Genomic DNA, 17,037 nt, shown 5'->3' on the forward strand with positions numbered 1-17,037 from the left:
GCCCCTCTTTCCTGCCCTCCACCTACCTGCCCCTTCGCCTGCAACTCGGTGTCTGTAGTCACGGACTGTGGGCAGGAGGATGCTCGTGCGTCGCGGGCTTCTGTGAGGGGCTGTCGGGCCAGGAGCCGGGAGTGGACCGGACCGGTACAATGACCCGCTCCCGGCGAGCGGCCAGTGCCTGGGCAGTTGACGGCGTGTGTGCCGCTGCACTGCCCCCTCCCCCCGGCCCCCGGCCCCCGCCCCCGCCCCCGCCCCGCAATTGCTGTGCAAACGATGGGCTGGCGGCTTTTGAGTATCTAAACTTCTTCGGGAAGGTGAAATGAGTCCTTGCCTATTAGTGAAGGGGGATTCGCCCTGCGAGAGCGAGCGGGTTGTTGCCGGTGCAGCACCTGTTCTTTGACTGTGGGGATTGCAAGCCTCAAACCGCACGGAACGTCAGAGACGCAGCGTGTGGGTCTCGAGTAAATGGCAGGCAGCGCCTCGGTGAGGCTGATCCCTGGCGAGCTTTCCGCCTCGAGCCGTGTCTTGTCGTTAGCCTTTGGGCTGAGGCCTTGGAGAAAGGCAGGGAGAGGTGGTGTGGCTTCTCACCGTGTTTGGATTAGTTCACAGTGGACTTAAGCCAACTCTAGAAGGTGAACCTAGGGAAGGCAGAGTCGCCAGTAGATCACATCCCGAACTTCCAGGTAACAGAGAACACATTTCAGCAAAAGTTTTCTCTCAGTTTAGAATTAAGCTCATCAAGGGGGAACTGACTGAACTTTGACTTGGCTCTCTTCAGAAGCTGTAGGCAAGGTTTCATTATAGTTTTTTTTTTTTTTCTTTCCCCCCGCCTCCCCTCCTCGTTACTCCTGGGGGAGGGGGTAGGTAAGTGTATGTTTATTTTGTTAAATTTAAATTTCATGTTTTTATACATAGTTCTTTTATTTTTATTGTTTTTAAGGTTTTATTTATTTATTTATTTATTTATTTATTTATTTATTTATTTATTTATTTATTTATTTATTCATGAGAGATACAGAGACACAGGCAGAGGGAGGAGCAGGCTCCACGCAGGGAGCCCCATGTGAGGCTCGGTTCGGATCCTGGGACTCCAGGATCACGCCCTGGGGTGAAAGCGGCGCTAAAGCGCTGAGCCACCCGGGCTGCCCATACATAGTTCTTTTAAAAGGTGTATCCTATAGAAAACATTTCAGGAGAGAAATCAGGCATAACAGCGCTATCTTGAAATAATGGAGCAAGTTGTGTTTTCCCTTCTTTAAAATAACGGAAAAAATGACCTAAAATCCTATGCCAAATGGTAAGGTCTTGCACGTTGCCAGCCTTGTGAAATACATCGTAAAATGTGTGTAGAAAGTCGTAATTACTTGATTTATAAATATTACAAGCCGTAGGGATAAGGTGGGCATTCAAACATTTGGATTTGTGAATTTATGGTTTGTTATGTAGAAATGTAGGGAGTTAGAAATGAATAGGCTATAAGGAACATTGAAGGGTGGTTTGGAGGCATGGATTTTCCTCTTGCTGCTTTTATAAATTGAGAATTGTATTTGAATCGAATAGCTGAACAGCTGGAATGAAACTTGTGTCCATTGTAAAAAAACATGCAAAAGTGTGTGTTTGATCGAGTAGTGAGTTAACAGGAGTATACTGTGGTTCATTAGGATAGTGATTCAAAATAATTTCCATAAAATATAGCACTGTATAGATTGTTTAGGGTGTTCTTAAATTTAGAGTCACTTCAGGTTGTTTTCCTACAAGTCGGTCCTATTTGAGATGGATGGAATTGAAAAAGAAAAACAATAATTCTGACTAAATTATGCAGTGTTTGGTTTCAATTTTATTTAGTTATTTTAAGGTACTGGAATGTCCTTAAAAGTGGTAAATTTTGAAATTTGCTAGTGGCTTGGAAAAACTTGTGTTGTTGTTTATTTTTTTAAGTGTAGTTATATTAGTAGGTTGGTCTGGAGGGGGAGCTAGTGCCAAAGCAAAGCATAGCTTACTATGCATTTGAACTTTTAAAACGCCCAAACCCAGATTTTTATGACTGGAAGGAGCATAAATTTTTAATTATAAGAGTAAGGGAATTGAAATGGGCATATATTTGTACATAGATATTTGTGGAATATTTATATACATATATATGTTGTGTATTGTGAATTAGTTAAAAAATCTATTCATGATCTGAAATAATGGAAACTGTTTGCTTAAGGCTTACTGAATTTCCCATTTAAAATCTCAGACGATATACCCCATAATATAGAGTGTATGATAGTAGTTTCTTAACCTTCTTGTACATTGGAATCAGAAGGAAAGTATGTCTTAATCCTTTGTGCATGTTGTATGTTCTTAAATCTTTTCTTTATATTATCTACAGTCCTAAAATTTTAAAAATCAAGTAGAGTCTTATGTGGGCAAAGATACTGAATGGATAGTAAGCTTAATATTTATCAAGAGTAGAGATTCTTTTATTAAGAAATGGACCCTTCAGACATCTGGAAAGCAGGATCTCAAGGTCACTTCTTAACCTCTATCTCCTGTAATATAATGTAGTGAGTCTAGCGTTTACTAAATTGAACTTGGGCCTTTGAATATAGAGCAATCGTTTTTTTGGTTTATGGCACTTTAGTTAGATTTCTTAACTGTAATCAGTTAGGAATGCAAATTTACCTCTCTTAGTTCACATATGCTTCAAATTCAAGGCTAGAAATTGATAATGTATATGTTAAAATCATTAGAATATCTTGTTTTCTGAAGATAATGGTTGGGCTATTTGTTCTCTGTTGCTGTCAATTATGTCAGAATCTCAGTACTGATAAATAAAAAATAGATTCTTTGAAATGAACGGCAATACCTGTGAGATCTACAATAGTGAAGTGTTTACCGTTTTTAAGGGTTTTATGCTATAAATTAAACAATGTTTTATAGGATATGCCAGTATACTTTTATGTATCTCTTTCAATTTCTTAAATGGCTATTTTTGATTTACTATAAACTGCATTACAAAATCTCTTGTTTTAATTAAATGGCAAATACACCCATTTTATACTATGGAACATTTACGAAAGAGTTCCCATTTTATGAATATAAAGAGTGAATAAGAAAATGTGATTTTTTAAAGACTTTGTTTAGTCATGAGAGACCCAGAGAGACGCAGGGATGTAGGCAGAGGGAGAAGCAGACTTCATGCGGGGAGCCCAACGTGGGACTCGATTCTAGGACTGCAGGATCACGCCCCGAGCCAAAGGCAGAAGCTCAGCTGCTGAGCCACCCAGGGGTCCCTAAAAAATGTAAATTTTTGTAACTTAAAAATAAAACACAACTGGGGCATGTGACACTTTATCTCAAGGTCCTGAGTTGGAGGCCCATGTTGGGCATGGAGCCTACTTAAAAAGCAAAATGCAATTAAGATTCTAAACAGTTCTGAAACTAAAAGTATTCCTATTATAGTACTTTTATACTCTGTATCAATACTAGTCCTCTTGTTACTCTTCAGATGAGATACCAACTTCCAGGCTTCTATAGTCAACAGTGTAGTAGCTGTAGCATTTAGAGGACCAGTACAAGATTTTCTTTGGTTCTCTTCTTAATGAGTCTGTGGCTTATTTCCATACCATTTAGTACATGGTTTCTTTTTGGCAGTTGGAATTGTTATTAAATTGTAGTTTGCTATAATGAGACAAACATATTTAAAAGTAAAAGATATTTGTAATCCATTTTTAAAAATCATTAAAAAATTCCCAACAGAAAACTGTCATAGGGGATTTGTATGCATTTAAGGTACATTTTTGTAGAGATTAGTCTCAATGTTTCAACCGTGTTTTCTCTCTACATTCTCTCTCCAGGCTACATCTCCTCTTCTTCAACCTCCCTCAAATATCCCACAATTTTCTCTTTGGAATAATTAGAGATCAAACCAATAAAATGAACAATATCACATACCTGACATAGGTTTTTCTTCCTTGATTACATAAATGACTTTATTATCAATCTTTACAATATTCTAAACATATAAGCTATATAAACTTTATATGGTACTGTACATTTTCCTTTTAATGGAAGAAGAACATATAAGGCCTGTGGGATATGCTGTGTATTTCAATATGAGTTACTTATATTTGTTACAGAAAGCAGAGCCATATGGTTAATTTCATACAAGTTTTCTTTAAAAAAGACTTTATTTACTAAAACCTAATAGCTTGCTCACCTTTACTTTTCAAAAATATCTTTTTTGTGATAGTTTTTTTTTTTTTTTTTTGGTTGTCAGAAAATGACATGTGAAGAAGAAATATGTTTTAAGTTTTTTTTTTTTTTTTTTTTTTTTTAAATTGACAACTTGCACCAATATAAGGCTAGTACTGACGTGGTTCAGATTTGCTTTTGCTATTATTTTGTCTTGGCTCTCTAGTATAACCTCTTTCTTGGAGCACTGAAATAAAACTTTAAAGATCGTTATTGAAATGCTCCCAATTTCTGTTGTATCTTAGAACTCGAGTTTTTCACATTTAACAGTGGGACAAAATGAATAAATATAACAACATACTGATGTTATGATTGGATTTAACAGTTCTACTTGTCATGGTCTTGATGACTGGTTAATGTAAAAAAGTTCACATTATAAAATAAGTAATTAAGTGTTGATATTAGTCATAGATGTAAATGAGCAATTAAACTGTTTATTTTAGAATCTGAGTTAAGAGAAATATTATATGATATCAACTTTAATTGCTGTAACTTTCTGATTATACATGAATAAAAGTAACATAAAAATGGGAGATTCTTCTATTTGATTTACTGTTAACATGACTAAAATGAATCTGTTTTGTGTTTTTGTACATCTTTTATTCACTTGACTATTAATGAACCATGAATGAGTTTCAAATTTTTAATAATTTTGTGGCTGGATTATATCCCTTACATGAGATACGTAATTCCATTAATACCTAGAACCAGAATAAATTTACCTGTGGTAAAAACAATATTTAAAAGCATCAAACTATAAAAGCATAGCAATGTTATTAAATGACTTAAGTCATTCCATAAGCTAGTTTAAAAAATCATTTTTACAATATAATTGACCATATCTTGATTGGTGGTAAAGGTGGGGAAAAATATAATATGTAGCTTCTATATTATATTCATTGTTTCAGACTTCAGCTATGTTTGGGGCAGTCAGTGAAGGGAGGGAGGTTGAGAGAGGCAGAGGATCTTACTGGTTGATGAGCCTGCTTTGTTTGGAGGTGAGAGAGATTTCTTCAGTTTTTCTTTGTCCTTCCATTTCCTTCTTTTCCCTGTTTGTCATCTTTACTTTCCCAATAGTGGTAGGAAATGTGATAGTTGACCATCCTTATAGGATTTTTTTTTTCTTAGAGTTCTTAGAACATTTCCTAGTAAAACATTAGCTTTTATGTTGCAATAGGTTTGTTATAATGATTTCCTTTCCTCTGAGGCAGTAGGCAAGAGGCTAGAAAAACTTCATTTGGGGTAGGGCTTATTATTGTTTATTAAAAAATGATTTTGTAACTCCATGTAAAAAGGAATATGGGGTTGTTGGTTCATCCATTGTTAAGCGTGCTGTATCAGTCACATTATTGTTTTACGTAATATTAAATATATCATCATCCTCTCTTCTAATTTCCTGGAATTCATTTTTATGTCTCCTTTGTTATTTCTGTACTCATCTATAGAGTTAACATCTATAAGGAATCGGTTTTTTAGAATATTATTTTACCTTCTTTGTTTGCCTCATTGCAATAATAAAAATGTAAAAAAAAAAAAAAAAAAAATCAACCCTGAAACCATCCTGTGGCTGTCCCTTGAAGAAAGCTAACAAACTAAAATGAACAGCAATATTCTCCATTCTTGGGAGTACTGTTAGCAAGTTTAAGCCAGTTATTGTGAAAAGGTCACAAGGAGAAAGTGTATGTTTGATAATTAGGACCTTAACCATTTGGGATCTGGCTGATTCAGTTTCTCTGACACACAGAATTGTGCCTGAAAGAGAGATATATTCAGTTGAGTTGTGTTCTCACAATCTTTCAACATTTTTCATGTCTTGAATTCTTTGAATTCATTAATTCATTCAGTTACCAAAAGTCAAAAGATTGTAATTTTGAGAAACCTACTCTTTAAAATTAGAGCTTAAGCTAGGGTAAACATTTCATTTTCTTTTTATAAGTTTCAGATTTTTCTTTCTCTTTTAGGAAGTTTGGTGAAACTCTAGTATTTAGGAAGGTGGTAATTGAAATTCTTGAGACCGAAAGGTCTTTCGTTAGCGTTGGTAAACTGAGCCATAGCAGCATGGGAAATTAGGTTTACTAAGTAATCCTAATACTGACTGCTTCCTCTGACATAATTACAGATATCTAGGCCTCCATTAATTACAACTGTTTATTTTTTAAGGTTCAAACAGTGATGTTTCTCATTGATGTAAAGCATTAACTGTTATGAGAGAGATACAACTTATTTTTAATTTGTAAGTAAACAAAGAATAGGCTGTCAATGCTGAATAAGCTGAAGAGATGTATACCTAATAAGGATGCACAAATAATTAACTACAGAAACTTGCTAATATGCAACCAAGAATGGTTCCTCTTAATAAAGAGACTATTAGTGTTTAAATTATAATGGCACTAAGATGTCATGAAAATGAAATCACTAAAGAATCCTGTTTTGGAGCAATTTATCAGACCACATAACAGATAAAGGAGCAATCCTCTATTCTAAACTGTCTGCAGAGGCTTACTTAGAGCAGTGCAGATCCTACCTAAAAGAAATAATGATCAATAACTAAAGTGTTTTCACCGGAGTTATGCACATTTCCTATGTGTATATTTGTGTACTTCCTGTTACTTTATCTATGGAAAATGAAAGGTTGGAAAATAAGGTACCTAACTTTTGGAAATTCTGAAGGGAAAAGGATCTGAAATTTTGAATTTTGTATGTGTGTGTTTTAGTGATACTTTTTTTTTCTTTAAAGATTTTTAAAAATTTATTTATTTGAGAGAGCAAGCATGAGGGAGGAAACCTGTGGAGGGAGAGAGAGAAGCAGACTCTCCCCACTTATCAGGGAGACCCACGTAGGGCTTGATCCTAGGACTCTCAGATCCTTACCTGAGCCAAAGGCAGATGCTGAACAGACTGAACCACCCAGGCACTTCTAGTGATACTTTTTGACATATAATTTCCAAAGAGCTCAATGGACTTAAAGCCAAAATCTGAGTTCCTTCTTAATCATTTTTTTGAATAGCTTTATTGAAGTATAAATTATAACTCATAAAATTTGCAGCTTCAGTTTTATTTTTTTTAAGGACTTGTTTATTTATTTATTTAGAGAGAGCACGTGGTGGGGAGGGATGGGGTGGAGGTAAAAAGAGTATTAAGCAGACTCCTGTAGAGTGTGACATTGATTGGGCTCAGTCTCATGATCCTGAGATCAAGTCCTGAGCCAAAACCAAGAGTCGGACTCTTTTTTTTTTTTTTTTTTTAAAGATTTTATTTATTCATGAGAGACACACACACAGAGAGAGAGAGAGAGAGAGAGAGAGAGAGACAGGCAGAGGGAGAAGCAGGCTCCATGCAGGGAGCCCAATGTGGGACTCGATCCTGGTACTCCAGGATCACGCCCTGGGCCGAAGGCAGGCGCTAAACCACTGAGCCACCCAAGTGTCCCTTTAGCCAATTTCTTGATTACTGTAATAATGTACTAACTTGATTGCTGTAGCTTTTTAAATTTTTTTAAATTTATTTATGATAGTCACACACAGAGAGAGAGAGAGAGAGAGAGAGGCAGAGACACAGGCAGAGGGAGAAGCAGGCTTCATGCATCGGGAGCCTGACGTGGAATTCGATCCTGGGTCTCCAGGATCGCGCCCTGGGTCAAAGGGCAGGCGCCAAACCGCTGCGCCACCCAGGGATCCCCAAGAGTCAGACTCTTAATTTACCTCACCACTCAGGCACCCACACAGCTTAAGTTTTAATAAATTTGTATATTGTTGTACAACAATGAACACAGCTTAATTTAGAATACTTTCATTCTCCAAAAAGCTCTGTCTTGCCCATCTTCCCAAACAGTGCTCCCACTCCCAGCCCTAGGCAACCAATGATCTGCTTTTTGTTTCTATAGTTTTGCCATGTCTAGAAGCCTGACATTAAGAGAATCATGCAGTATGTATTCTTTTGTGTCTGGCTCCTTTCATTTACTATAATCCTGGCTTAGTCATTTGAATGAATGATTAAAGTAGAGAAACTTTAAACCTGGAATCAGGAGATTGGATACTAGTGGTAGCTTTGCTACCAAGTGTATAAACTTGGGTAAGCCACTTGTTCCCCCGGGCCTTTGCTCTTTTTCTATAATATGAGTCATTTTTATTTTCTTATAGTTTTTACAGCTGGGTAGATATTCACTGACCTTTTCCTAGAATGTATCTTAACTCTTTCCCTTAAATATAGTCACTTTGTTGTTATTTTTTTGAATAAAAAAATGAGGCTTATTAGACCATAATATTTATTTATTTTTTTAAAGATTTATTTATTTATTTGCGAGGGGGCATTGCAAACTTGTGGAAGGGAGGGGGTAGAGGGAGAGGGAGAAAGAGTCTTAAGCAGACATAGGGCCCGATGCAGGGTTTGTTCTCATGACCTGAGATCACTACCTGAGCTGAAACCAAGAGTCAGATGCGTAATTAACTGCGCCACCCGAGCACCCAAAAACGAGGCTTATAGTCAAATACATGAGTCAGCAATGAACAAATAAGGGACTGTCTTGAAGAAACAAGATGGCTGATTAAACTTTTTCTTGAATGTTTCTTAGTTTGTGTGTATAAGTTTGAGAATAGGGACAGTCCTAAATGCTGAGTTAATGATTTTTGATGAGAATAAAGACAGTTGAATAATTTTCAGAGATAGAGCTTTAAAAGTGATTGAAGCCTCTTATGAATGTAAGAAAAAATTAGACTTTTTAGTTATTTTTTTGTTTTGGAAGAATATGGTATGAAAAGATTTTAGCTAAGTTTAAGCCAAATTGGGCTCAAGGCAGCCAGGTGAGACTAGAACATTTTTCAGAAAAACCCAAAGAAAATGTATAGCTACTGTTAGGAAGACTTCTGTAGGTATAGGGTTCATGTAGAGGCAAAGCTGACGGGTAACATTCAGGTGACAAACTAAGGAAAAAATATATACGGAGTTAAAAAAGCAGTGCTATGCATACATAAATGTATGTATTTGTAATAGGACTAGACAACTGACTGAGTAGGCTGGCATCAGGACTATGCCAAAGGGGTAAGGTGCATTTTCAGTATAAAAAAACATAGGGCATTGAATAACAATTAGCTAAACTTAAAAGTGAGAGTGCTGTAACTACTTTTAAATATTCAATAATTTGACTCTTAGAAACCATCAGAGCTTCTTATATTACCTATAATAGTAAGAAGTAGGCTATAAAATAATTTAATTTTTTTTAAAAGATTTTTTATTTATTCATAGAGACACAGAAAGAGAGCGAGGCAGAGACACAGGCAGAGGGAGAAGCAGGCTCCATGCAGAGAGCCTGACATGGGACTCTATCTTGGGTCTCCAGGATCACACCCTGGGCTGCAGGTGGCGCTAAACCGCTGTGCCACCGGGGCTGCCCCAAAATAATTTAATTTTTATTTTTACCCAACATATTAGAATGTATGAGTGGTAACCCACAGATCAGACTTTGTGAAGGAGGGGAATATAGTCATAAATATATTTTAACATTGATGTCATTATAGCAGCATAAGAAAATTTGTTTCATGCTTTATAGTCATATTTTTTGTTCACATGTGGTATTTTTAATTTAGGTAAACCACTTTATGAGAACTAGAAATTTCCCCAAATGTGAAACCTATAATCAGTGAAGATTTTTCACTTTGACAATAATATAATGATTATGTTAAGACTTTTAGGAAGTTCTAAAAGTTGAATCTCATAGCTTTTTATGCAATGGCAACATTCTAGGAATAAGTGTGAGAACTTTCTAAGGTGACTATTTTATGGCAGTCATATTCTTTTAAATATATGCCATACCATATTTATTTTTAAATGTCTCACAAAATTTGAAATGAAGTATCTAAGTATGAATTATGTAATTGGAAAGATTTCACTGTAAAGGAAAAGAGATTTCTATAAGTTTTGAAGCTTCAAAATATTAAAGACCATATTTTCCCAGGGATTTTTTATTTTAAACATAGTAAGCAGCTGTCAAAAGATATAGCCATTTTTAAAAAGGATTTTATTTATTTGAGAGAAAGAACATAAGCAGGGGGAGAGGCAAAGGGAGAGGGAGAAACAGATTCCCCGGTGAGTCTGGGGGGTTCCTTGTGGGGCTTGATACCATGACTCTGAGATCATGACCTGTGCCATCCAGGCGCCCCTCAAAAGATACAGCCATTTTTAAGTTTAGAATTCCACTTCTCTATATCGTTCTCTTACATACTTTAAGAAAATAGACGTTAAGGATTTCTTGAATAATCGAATATTACTTGGATATTAAAGCATCAGAGCAAGACTAGAACACATTAAAGCAGTAAAAATGATTAAAGGTTTTGTAACATAGCAAAGAAAAAAATGCAGTAGTATACAGTGGAAAAGACTTACAGAAAGAACATCATTACCTCAAATCAGATATAGAAGGCTGTCTTTGCAAAAGAATAACAGTCAAATCAAATAGGCTAAAGAATTTGTGCCCTTCTACTAGGTAAGTGAAAATGAGATGAACAATTAATTATAAAGTGTGCTCCGAGATGCCCACTTAATATTGGTTGGCAGTTCTTTTGTAATTTCTTCCTGCAGGGGCTGTTTCAGACATTGTCTTCTCCTTTCCTAGCCCCCGTTTGCTGTATACTGTTCCCAGACTTTGTAGATTGTTTTCAATTAGTTTTTTTCTGAAAAGAGTAAGATTAAAACCATCAAACAGGGGCATCCCGGGTGGCTCAGCGGTTTAGCGCCGCCTTCTGCCCAGGGCGTGATCTTGGAGACCCGGGATGGAGTCTCACGTCGGGCTCCCTGCATGGAGCCTGCTTGCTTCTCCCTCTGCCTGTGTCTCTGCCTATCTCTCTCTCTCTCTCTCTCTCTCTCTGTCTCTCAAGAATAAATAAATAAAATCTTAAAAACAAACAAACAAACCATCAAACAGAAACTTCTTCAGCTTTGTTTTTCTTTATTTCTAAATTGTTTAATTTCCCATCCTCTCTGACATTTGGTGTTAGGGATGTGTCCTTTTAGGCTTACATGACTATTTCATGGCTACTTCTTTTATCCCTTCTATCCCTTAGAATATATGGGTTTGTTAGTTAACTCTATTATTATTTTTATTTGAATCTCCTCTAACATCTTCAGTGGCCAAAAAGAAAAAAAAAAAAAAAAAACACCCGTAAAACTCCTTTTCTTATTTTTTTTCTTCTCCCCCCCCCCCTTTTTTTTTCGTATTACTCAGTAGCCCAAAGGAAAAAGCAGCATGTATATTGTTTAAATTTTGCTACCTTGTTTTTCACTAAAGCTATTCTCTGGGTTGTTACCAATGACCCGAATTTCCAAATAGGGACTTTTTTCACTTTTAATTCTTGCTTTTTAATTCTCCAGATTTGACACTGTGAACCCCTTTTCCTCCTCCCTTATAGCTTCGTAGTTCTCCTACCTCTCCTGTATATTCTAGCCACTCTTCATTCACAAGGTCAACTTGTTTCTTAAGTATTTACCTTATACATTTTTCTTACTCTAAATGTTTTTCCTTGGAATGCACCTGGTGTTTGGCTTCAGTGAGTACCTTTTTCAGTCATCTTTTTCAGATGACTCCTATACTGTAAGTGCCCAAACTCCAGTTTTCAGCTAGAGAGCTCCATTTGTCATGCCATTGAGCTCAGCATGCTCAAATTTGAATTTTCTTTCATTTTCTTCCCTTGAAATGTATTCTTCTTTCTAACTTTCCTTTCTTTATTATTGGCTTATTCCTCCCATTGCCCAAACTTGAACTCTGAGTCATCTTTGAATTTCCCATCAGATTTATTCCATAGTTACACTGGAAATTGTTACTACAGTATTTCTCTATTTCATCTGCTCTTTTCTGTTTCATTTTTTACTACAGAAACTTTTATTACAGAAGGTTCTCATTACCACTAACATAAATAATTGTAATTTGGTAATTATCATGGTTAGAGAGGAGGCAGAGACAGCAATACTATTAGGGTGTGATAAGTGGAGAAGGCTCTATTGAAAGGAGGTAATGTTTAAGCTTAGCATCAAAGAATAAGGAAGGGACATTCCAGCCAGACAGGCTGCAAGAAAGACTTATTGGAAGTTTATTATATGTTGTCAACTCATAAGACTTTTGCTTTAATCCTTACTGCATGTGTGTGTTCTTCTATTGGCATATGCAATTGTCTTTCTTCAGATATTGATGAAGATTTGTGAAGAAACCATGTAAAACCAGAGGACACAAAGTAACACATCTTATTACCTAGTTTTGAATGAGTCGAGTGGTAAAATGTCAAGGTGTGAAAAGTGAGCACTACCTGCATTGAAGACTTAAAATCTTATAATTTACATTACAAGCTGTCTTTAAGGAACTTGGAGTGTAAATCTAGTGGACAGCTGTTTTCAGTCTACTTATATATGGTTTTATCTTTTATTTCTATCTCTTTATACAGTGTGTTGGCCTTACAGCAGGGCTATATTAATAGCCGCTAATATTGGAAATAAGTTAACTAAAGGCCACAGCAAATGAAGAGATAATTTACTGTTTTTGCTCCTTTAGAGAGAAAAAATGTTTTGTGTTTTTAAAATGGGAAGCATGAAAACCAACAGTTCTAAATTGGCTGAAAAAGATGACTTCTTGTCTTTGTAAATGGGAAGAGCAGAGGTGGAACAGTCTAAGACCAAATAGATCCAGGAATTTAAATGATGTCTTCAGGATACTCTCCATTTCTTGACTTTACTTTTTTCTGTATGGTAGTCTTATTGTCTGCTTATATTAGAAGTCTTTTATGGCAGAGATGCACAGCCTCATCGCTGAAAGCTTACAGAAGAACAGAACTTTCTGAAGGAAGGCCTCACTGATGGGGCCCATCCTTGAGCTAATCATTATGTCATTGGATTATCATCAGAGCCACATAAAATGGGGGAATGTCAATTCCCCAAAGGATGGGAATACTATTAACTAGAGAAATGGGAGAAGGAGTGTGAAGTATGCAAAAGCAATCTATAGTCATTGCAGAGGAGGAGGAGGAAAGAAAAGTCACAGGGAAAGAGAAATGTGTACACAGGCCAGAGAAATGAATAAAGGGAAGGGAACTAGTATCAGTTGAGAATGTGGTAGGCCTTGCCTTGAGCATTTTATATTTTATCTCTGTGGCTTACTAGAGGCAGCTATATTCTCTCCAGAAGATAACCATTTCTAGAACTAATAATTTAAAAAATTTTATTCTTTCATTTTTTTCCTTTGGCATATTTCCTTTATTTTTTATGAATTAAATTTTCTTTTAATTTTTAAATTTATATGCAATAAAATACATACTTTGTTATATACTATTGTTTGTTTTGACAAATGCATAGAATGTATATACATCACCGTTAATTCAAGACATAGAGCTCGTGTTGCCCCTTTGTAATTAGCCTCTTCCTCTCATCTCTAACCCCATGGTAAACACTGACCTGTTGTTTTCCATGGCTGTTGTTTTGCTTTTATCAGAATATCATATAAATGGTATCATAGTTGTGTAGATTTTTGGGTCAGCCTCTTTCACTTAGAAAATGCCTTTGAAATTCATTCATGTTGTCATGACTATCAATAGTTTATTCCTTTTCATTGCTAAGTAGTAATCCATAGGATGGACCAGTTTGTTTATTCATCTATTGAGAAACATTTGGGTTATTTCTAATTTTTGGCAACTATGAATAAAACTTCTATAAACATTTGAGAATAGCTTTTTGTATGAACATAAATTTTCATTTCACTTGGGTAGATACTTAGCAATCATACAGGAAGTGTATGTTTGATTTTGTAGGTAACTACAAAACTCTTTTTCAAAGTGGCTATACCATTTTGCATTCCCACCAACAATATATGAGAATTCCAGTTGCTCTACATCCTTGTTAGCACTTGATGTTGTCAGGTTTTTTGGTTTTGTTTTGCTTTTTTGTTCTGATTTTAGCTCCTTTAGTAGGTGTATATCCCTATGGTTTTAAATTATACACTCCTAATGGCTAATGATGCTGGGTATATTTTCATGTGCATTAAAATACCTTTCTTTAACATTCTCAGAGTACTTACCTGCTTTTTAAAAAATGATTGCAGTTTTTTTTTTTTTTTTTTTTTTTTTGAAAACAGAACAATGAATGGCCTAGGCTTTTGATAAGCATTTGGGTTATAGCTGGTATATTGCACAATTCAGAGGACACCATTCACACTAAAAAAAAAAAAAAAAAGGTTCTTTGGAGTTGTGCAATGCAGCAGTGTTGGCTGTGTATTTACAGCCATTAGCTAGAATTATTGGTGATTAAGTTCCATGGAAAATTTGAGTACTATCAAATGATGCATTTAAAAAATCATTTTTCAGTGTTTCTCTGAAATGAAATTTTGTTTAGGAGCAGGTTCTAAAGAAATGCCCTATAAGGCAGTATGTCTAATGGATCAGTCTTGGGAGATAGAAAGGCATATTCCAGATACTCTTCTATTTACTGCATGCGTGACCTTGGGCATCTTATCTAGCTTCTTTGAGCCATTTCTTCATCAGCAAAAGAGGATTGATAGTATCACCCTTTTGTGGACTGGTAAGAATTATCAATACTGCATGTAAAATACTTGACACAGAGTAGACCTCTTCAAGTTGCAACTGCTTTTACCTCTGCTTGTTTGTTTCTTTTTTAAAGATTTTATTTATTTATTCATTAGAGATACAGAGAGAGGGGCAGAGACATAGACAGAGGGAGAAGCAGGCTCTCTGCAGGGAGTGTGATGTGGGACTCCATACCAGGACCCCGGGATCACCACCTGATCCAAAAGCAGACGCTCAAGCACTGAGCCACGCAGGTGCCCCTTTACCTCTATTTCTTACTACTAATTAGTGCTGATTACCCAAAAGCCATACCCAACCAAGGCTTTTGGGTACCAGCAAAGCAGAGGAAAAAGAATTTGAAAAAAGATTGAAAGCACTTAATAATTAAAACATTTTTTGAGGGCAGCCCAGGTGGCCCAGCGGTTTAGCGCCACCTTCAGCCCAGGGCATGATCCTGGAGACCCATGATCCAGTCCCACGTCGGGCTCCCTGCATGGAGCTTGCTTCTTCCTCTGCCTGTGTCTCTGCCTCTCTTTCTCTCTGTGTCTCTCATGAATAAATAAATCTTAAAAAAAAATTTTTTTTTGAAGTAGTAATCTGGAAAGAAATTTTTTTTTGGATTAATTTAGTCTTAGTTGTGTAGTATTTAGTAGGGTGGGGTAGAGGCTTATACCATTACATTTTCTGTACTTGGGGCTTCTAAAGGTTTTAATTTGGTCCTATCACCATCACCCATCACAGGTACTTCTGTATCATGCTTGTGGTAAAGAAAGACTCTGAAATATATCACCTAATGTTTAAGGTCTTAGAGATGCACTTTCCTTGAGACAAGAAGATGATGTGAATGAATACTAGTTGACATAGTTTTTTTCCAGTAAAGTGAGAATATTTGAGGTCCAGGGAATTATTTTCTAAGATTTTTCTTAAACTTTGTAATTTCTTTATGATTAGTCTTTTAAAATTTTTTTAAATTTAAATTCCAGTTAATTGACATATAATGTAATATTATTAGTTTAGGTGTATAAGTTAGTGTTTCCATGCCTACATACAGCACCTGGTGCTCATCACCACAAGTGCACTCCTTAATCCCAATCACCCATGTAACCAATCCCATCCCCCACCTTCCCTCATCATGACTAGTCTTGTGATTCCAGGTGACTGTAGTAAAATCCTTAAAAGAGCAAGGAAGGAGAACCAGGAAGATTAAATATGCTTTATGAATATGAAGAGGTTTACCAAGTAATAGAGTGGGTATGGAGAGTAGTTTAGGCTGAGTTTGTGGACCTTGAAGTAACTTAACTCAGAACTAAGAAGAGTGATAGTATGATTTTGTTTCTTTGTTTGGTTTTACACGATCTCTATCTTGGTGTTTTCTGTTTGTTAGACATATTGGTTTTATAGCTTTGTGTAGTGAAATGGTTTTGCAACTTTGAGCCCAATTTGTTCAATTCACACTTTTATTTCTCAAATGGACATTTTTTTTTTAAGGTAATCATATGGGGCAGAGTAAGAAATAGTCTAAGAAGTAGAGTTAAAAGTCCTCTTTTTCTTTTTTTTCCTCTAAAGTTTTTAACTCCAGTTAGTTAACATACAGTGTAATAATAGTTTTAGGTGTAGAATTTAGTGATTCCACACTTCCATAAGACACCCAGTGCTCATCGCCACAAGTGCACTCCTTAATCCCCATCACCTATTTAACCCATTCCCCATCCTCCTCCCCTCTGATAACCATCAGGTTGTTCTTATAGTTAAGAGTCTAAAGGTCCTTCTCTTTTTCCATTTCTTCTCTCTCAGTTAAGTAATAACATCAAAAACATTTCATTTTCAACATTTTGTAGCTTGAGATTAGAGAAATGAAAGTTTGCATTCACATCTTCTGTCTTCATCTAACTCTGTTGTCAATGGCCTACTGTGGCATATTCTCTGTTTTCCTCAAATTAACAAAACCTAGATATTTAGTGGGCAGTATTTCCTTGATGAAAGACTAAATTTTTGAAGTTTTCTTGCAGTTAGTGAAAAATTACCTGGTCAGTGATAGAAAAGCGGAAATGTGTGATACTTCTAAAATTCTGTATAAAGGGAGAGTTGTACCCTTTTAATCTTTTTCTCTAGCTGCCAACTTAGGCCATGAGGATGGGGCTATATTCCAAAGATAGTGGATTGGAGAGTGGAAGGATACTGTATATTGAAGACATGGTAGAAAAGCCCCCGACTGCCTATTTTCACATTTTATTTTATGTCACAG

The 17,037-nt window shown here is 36.1% G+C and overlaps 1 protein-coding gene and 1 long non-coding RNA gene across 11 annotated transcripts in view; one reads left to right on the forward strand and one right to left on the reverse strand.

Moving 5' to 3' along the window:
• LOC140640109 (uncharacterized) overlaps positions 1 to 197 on the reverse strand; it is a 147,634-nt gene extending 147,437 nt beyond the window's left edge. The window contains exon 1 of the long non-coding RNA XR_012036755.1: positions 27 to 197. This is a non-coding gene — a long non-coding RNA (uncharacterized lncRNA). The remainder of the gene's footprint in view (positions 1 to 26) is intronic.
• The window catches only part of FUT8 (fucosyltransferase 8), a 301,142-nt gene that overhangs the window by 1,669 nt on the left and 282,436 nt on the right, over positions 1 to 17,037 (forward strand). Inside the window, exon 1 of one of the 10 annotated variants that reach the window (XM_072838949.1) lies at positions 668 to 683. The exons of the other annotated variants lie outside the window; for them this stretch is intronic. The gene's annotated coding sequence lies outside the window, so the exon portion shown is untranslated. Of the gene's footprint in view, positions 1 to 667; positions 684 to 17,037 lie in introns of those variants that run through there. 10 annotated transcript variants of the gene reach the window in all.

This window comes from Canis lupus, chromosome 9 (assembly GCF_048164855.1).
Source record: "Canis lupus baileyi chromosome 9, mCanLup2.hap1, whole genome shotgun sequence".
NCBI lineage: Eukaryota > Metazoa > Chordata > Mammalia > Carnivora > Canidae > Canis > Canis lupus.